Here is a 7,112-nt window from a genome sequence, read left to right as displayed (position 1 = left end):
ATATATATATATATATATATATATATATATATATATATATATATTATCACAATATTAGCATTGTAAAAAGATAAAATAAAATACAAATGTACTAATAATCTTGAAATATGAGCTTCTCACATTAAGTCATGGGAATATATATACACACACTTTGCTTGGATTTATAATACCGTCGACGAGAGCAAGAAGAATTAATGTAATGATTCCATCCACAAAAATTGCTAATTAATTGTCCTTCTTTTTATACATTTTGTCACAACACAACAATTGCTTGTCCTTGTTTTTCTAAATTTTATGGATTCTTAGACAACTTATGTAAGCGTAAAATAGAAGGAAGAATCACTGAGTCTCATAATTAAAAAGAAACCCAAAATCAAACACTTTAATATCTAATTATGTGATGAATCTTGATCTGTAAGATTAAATTTCTACTATTATTACAACTCCGTGCCAGTCACACTGATCTTTAATTTCTCTCTCTGCCCATAACTTCTTAATGTAACCTTTATCTTTCTTTACACATTAAAAACAAAGTGTTCTAAGAATTTCTATTGAGATCTCAAGAAGCCATAACAAAAAGTCCTTAACCACATGGTTCTTACACTAAATAAAATACAAATAATTAATAGTCAAATTCTTTGAAAAAGTAAAAATAGTCATATTAGTTAATCAAGGATTTAATGTTGATAAAATCACACATTTATTAATCACTTAATTTGTCGGATCGTACCATATTTTGAACATTGAAAATTAACAAAGTTTTGAAATTAAAAATATTCAATAAATTTGTATTTCAGGATTTTTCAAGAATTAAATTAATTAATTATTTTTATTTTTTTAGGCAAAATTAACTATTTATTAAAAGCCATGAATATAATTATATTTTTCAGATTAATGCTAAGTATGTATTTTTATGAACATATAAAACTAAAAAAAAAAATTAAAGATTTGGAGTTAAGTTTCTATATATCATTCATTCATTTAATATGATAAAGTTACATGAACTAATTTTTGACTATTTTAATTCCTTGATAATTAAGATACACTAACCAAAGTACTTTTGTAGTGGTCATTGCATTTGCACCCATGTTGGGTTGTCTCTATTCTCTCCTAACTTTCTTAGTACATTGTTGTGAACTTGAAAGTGTTTTGTGTTGAATTTGGAACAATAATTCAACCTCTACATCAATTAAGTGTTTGCATTGTGGTAATTTCCTTCTTTTCAAAGATGATTTTGGTTTTCTTGGTGCTTGTGGACATTGCTTTGCTTCTTGGATTCTATAATCAAAATGAGTTGGAGTTTTAAACCCATCATTTTCTTCTTCTTCTTTTTCTTCCACCTTTTGTTGTTGTTTTGTTGATGATGATGTTGTTGTGTCTTGCTTAGAAAACAATATGCTTTGTTCTTCCTTTTTATCATCTTCTTTTTCTTGATATTCAATCATCAATGTTGGTATCTTCAAATTTTTACTCAACTCTTCTTTGGCATCTTTGATATGAAAGTTCTCTGAATTGGACATGTTTGAGATATGAAAAAAAAAAAAAAAATTGGTGGTGAAGAAGAAATAATGGGAGAAACAATGGAAGAAAATATTATAAAGGGAAATTAGTTGAGAGGTAGTTATAGAGATCTCATGAATAGGTGGATTATTATAATCATCAAATATCACAATCTTTTTTCTCTCTCTTTCTTTAATCATTTCCACTAGCTAGCTTCCTTGAATGTACTTTTGGGCATGTGATTTATCTGTCCTAGTTTGCATCTATATATAGAGATAGAGTATGTTTTAATTTGGTGTTTCGGATTCCAATACATTTGTCCTATTTTACCCAATTATGCAATTTATAGACTCTCAATTAAATTTGTATTTAATTACAGATTTGATTCATTTATTTCTTTATGTTAATGGAATTAATTTTTACTTTTTAATTTGATAGTTTTTAGTTTTTATAAATATATTTAGTCTCAAAAATAATATTAGTCCCAAAAATAATAATTTGACAAAAATAAAATATTGACGTGAGATAAATTTGTTGATGTAAAATCATTTAAGTAAATCTATAATATAAAGATTATGTACCATCTCAATAAAAAATTTGTCACACCATTAGTTTTAAATTCAAAAACTTAAATTTTGAAAAGAAAATTAATTTTGTAAATAAGTGAATATAGAGGACCAATTTTTTTTATTAAATTCAAAATCTAACTATTTATATTTTGAGTATGATTAATCAAGTAAAACTACAAAAGTTATCCCAATTTGATGTGTGATCTTAATGTAACAAATTTAGATTGACAAATGTGTGATGCATAAATATAGAGAGTTAATATGTGTTTTATATTTTGGACTTAATTAATAAATGTTTTATATTTTCTATGTATTTGTTTGAGATTTTTGGCTCACTAAAAGTTTTTGGCTCATATATATATATATATATATATATATGTAGATTTTGATTTATATTTTCTAATTAGGAATTAAAATGAATACTCACTCTATATTTATTTATATAAGAACAACACAATCACAACAAAAATACAAATCTATCCAACCTTTTTCAGCCAAAGATATATACAAGGTGTATTTCAAGAGGTTTTGTACGATACCTAGAAGTGTTTGAGAAAGAAGTTCATAGATCAAAATTAACATAATGATGACTGATGTTTTCTATAAAAAAATCTACCTATCGACTTATGTAATTAAATCTTCTTTCATTAGATTAATTTAACTATATATTGATATATTTGTACCCAAAAAAGCTGCATATGGATATTTTGGCAACATAACATCCAAATATTTTATTAAAAAAAAGGACATTGAACATTTAATTTTATTTTTTATAAGATGCATCGGATCTTACGCCTAAGAGAAGGTTTGGAAAGCTACACTTACCTCGTTGTTAATTGATGTCTCTTACTCTTTCAGCTTTCTTTATTTTCTAGCTTCTTTGAGTTCGTTTAGGATAACAATAAGATATTTTTGTGATTCACTTTGGTGAAATTTGCTAACTTTGATGTAGCTATACATGTGATTAATTATGGACCACCTAGCTACTCACATAACTAACCTTTATTTTCCAACACTTTAGTAGTTTTATTTATTTATTTTGATACAACCATCACCACTTCACGCTTTATGTGTGTGTCAAAGAATGAAGATTCAAAAAGTTTGACTTTATATATAATTTAATAATTTATATTTTTTTTAACATTTTACTTTATGTGTTCTATAGTGAGATATAATTATATATACATTTGATTATTTTATATATATAAAATAAAATGCACAACTAAAAAAATGTTTTTTATTATAATAAATATAATATGAAGATATTTTAAGTTTAAGTGAAGCAATTGCAAAGTAGTAAAAAAATTGTATATCCTAAAATTGTTGAAAAAAAAATAAAAAAAAAGTTGTTGAAAATAATCATAAAGCTAGGGGTGTATATCTTCGTTGATGTGAGGGTGTCTACTTGTATATCCTAAAATTATTACATTATATTATTCTATAACATTTTTTAATTTTATACTCTCTAGTTTCTCAATTTTGCACCTTGGTCCAAATATATTAATTCTGTTAATTATATTTTGTTCACATGTAACACACACCGTGATTTATATTGAGAAAATATGTGTTAAATAGTAATATGGATGATTATCCAACGGTTTTAATACAGGAAACCCCATGGAAGAAAATTATAAAGTAGGTTTGTATAATTCAGGTAAAAAAGTACTATGTTTTTAATTTATTTAATATATATATATATATATATATATATATATAAATACTTAGCTAAACAACACATGTGGTCTCTTAACTTAATTTCAGTTAACGTTATAGTCATTTATCTTATTATTATTATTATGATTTATTATTATTATTATTATTATTATTATTATTATTATTATTATTATTATTATTCTGATTGGTCATTTGTTTTAATTTCAAGTGGCAATTTGATCTATTATGTTTTAAAATGTCAACAATGTTATCATTATTATTTTTGCAAAAATTTAAAAAATTCATCAAAAATTTCAAACAATTAATTATCATCCTCAATCTAATGCAATTTCATCAAATTCATATCTTAAATCTTTAAATAAACTCATATTTTCATCTGTAACAACATCAAATAAAGAGTGAAAATATGAGTTTATTTGAACGTTTGAGTTACGAATTTGATGAAATTTGTATTATATTGAAGAATATAATTAGTTTTATGAGTTTTGTTTGAAAATTTCGATGAATTTTTGTAAAAAAAAAAGATAACATTGTTGACATTTTAAAACATAAAAGATCAAATTGTCACTTAAAATAAAAATAAAAGACCAAATAAAAAAAAACATAAAGGACTAAATTTTTTTTGGGTATATGGTGACAAATAACTTAAAAGTCAAATACTTGTCTAAGAGGAATTTTTTAGGGAGTTCATTGGTCATAATCCCAACTTAATAATTATTCTATGTATAAATAAATTAAATTAAATTTTATTACACTCTATTCTACTTGAATAATTATAACCTTCATTTTTATTTAATTGTTTTGGCGTGACAATTAAATATGAATGATTTTGATGTGATTATTTCCTAAATGGACTATTGTGCATTTTTTTTATTTGATTAGTTTCGATAATCATGAAATTGATGTGTTAAGATATGTTTGTTTTATTTTGTTATGTGTGAGTGGTATTCTTGTCTTGCTTGATTTATTTTAGTTGATAAAATATTAGTTGAATTATTTAATTAAATTATAATTTATAAAAGTTATATTGTTTGTTAGTTTTATTTGCGACCAAGATATTATAGAGTTAGTGAAACCCAATCAGTATAAGTGTTTTGAAAATATTTTTGATCCACCCTATAAAAAAAATATAGTGACTTGACTCATTCTTTTACTCTCCTTTATGACAAGATTTTATGACAATTATGATGTTTTCTTGGCATGCATTAACTCATTTTTAACATCTTTAATTTATTTTTTAAAGGAAAATTATAAATTTAATTATGAGTTTTTTTTTTGGTGCAATTAAGAGAGAACAACAAAAAGACTATTCTCTTTTTTTGTATCTCATGCATTCCTCTCTTTTAAACTAAAATTATAATTTTATTTTAATTCTCTACAAGAATAATTCTATGAAATTTTTGGTTTCGTAACTATTAGATAAAAAATTAAAAGGGTGATGTGACACCCTCTAATTTATTTATTTAATTAAAAATTAACATGACCTATGTAGAGTATTTCAACCATATCTGGAGTTGTATATATCCAATTGGAGTCAAACCAAGTGCAAACGAAAACTACGATCCATATCTACAACTTTCATGCAGACACCAGAACCAAATACAGACTCACAATAGGAGAAAAATGCAATATACATCGGACATTAGATGTTGTGCACTTGAAGCGCGCCAGACGCGACTGAGGCTCGTTTCCAGCCATTCAGCACTGTCTAGGCGCGTCTGAAGTGCATTTTCTGCGCCTGGGGCGTGTTTCCAGCCATCCAACACTGTCCAGGCGCGCTGGAGCGTGTTTCCTGTGCTTGGGGCGCGCGACTCGCATCAGCAACCATAAAAATGTAATTTTTCACTGTTTTAGGGATCTTTTTTGACTCTTGGGAAGTTGGGAGACTTGAGCCCTAGCATAGAAACTCAAAGACGGCCGTTTCTAAAATCATTGGAGCAGTTTTATCAAGAATCATTCATGAATCCTTCTTGTAATTCTTCTCTAATCTCTATCTCTTTTCTCTCTGTCATGAGTAACTAAACCCTATTTGTTAGGGATGAGTGTAACAAGATGAAACCCTTATTTTTATGATTTGATTTCTAGTTATACGAATGAGTTTATTGAATTATTTTTCTCATCTCTATGCTTAATGCTTTTTATTGCTTGAGATGAGAAATTCATGAATTTGTAGTCTAGACATAGGTGCAGGTCATGAAACCAATTAAATTAGTTGCAAAACAATAATTTATAGGAGAATTTCTATACGGTAATGCTTAATTCTAATCTTAAATCTACTAAGGAATTATGGGTTACTTTGGAATTAAAGGTTCTGTCACTAAGACATTAGGGCAAGAATAATAAAGAGAATTCGGTAATAATTCAATAAAGGAATTCAATAACTAGGATCAAATTAGACACCAAGGTTGGATTCGAAGTGAAACTCATCCCTGACATTTTTCTCAATTTATAAAAGATCAATTTTACTACTGCTGTCAATTTTAAATATTATTTCAATCAACTTGGGAACCTTTTGTTCAATTTTAGTAACTAAATATAATTCAATAGTAAAACGCAATCCTTGAGTTCGACACTCGGTACTACCGTTTTATTATTACTTGCAACGATTCAGTACACTTGCTGAAACGCTATCAATAAGTCCGACTTTTTGTGTGCACAAAATCCTAATGGAGGACAATCACAAACCAGTAGTACAACCCCAAGGAGATTGAATCCGACAATGAAAGAAGTAATTAGGAAAGAAGTGGTAAAGCTCCTAGAAGCTGGTCTCATTTACCCTATTTCAGACAACCCTTGGGTGAGTCCCGTCCAAGTTGTACGAAAAAAGGGTGGAACGACCGTCATCACAAATGAAAAGAACGAGCTAATTCCTACACGAACGGTTACAAGATGGAGAATGTGTATTGACTATAGAAGGTTGAACATCGCTACGAGGAAGGATCATTTCCATCTCCCTTTCATTGATCAGATGCTTGAGCGACTAGCCGGACATGAGTATTACTGCTTCCTAGATGGCTATTCAGGATACAATCAGATAGTTGTGGCACTCGAGGATCAAGAGAAAACTGCATTCACATGTCCGTATGGGGTGTTTGCATATCGGCGAATGCCGTTTGGGCTGTGCAATGCACCTGTCACATTTCAAAGGTGCATGATGTCCATATTCTCTGATATGATTGAAAAACATATCGAATTATTTATGGACGACTTTTCTGTCTTTGGTTCATCTTTTGATAACTGTTTGAGTAATTTGTCTCTTGTATTAGAAAGGTGTGAAAAATCCAACTTGGTCCTAAATTGGGAAAAATGTCATTTTATGGTACGAGAGGGAATTGTATTAGGCCACCGAATCTCCCACAAGGGGATCGA

This window comes from Cicer arietinum, chromosome 6 (genome assembly GCF_000331145.2).
Source record: "Cicer arietinum cultivar CDC Frontier isolate Library 1 chromosome 6, Cicar.CDCFrontier_v2.0, whole genome shotgun sequence".
NCBI classification, from domain to species: domain Eukaryota; kingdom Viridiplantae; phylum Streptophyta; class Magnoliopsida; order Fabales; family Fabaceae; genus Cicer; species Cicer arietinum.
Note: the sequence above shows the minus strand (reverse complement) of the source record.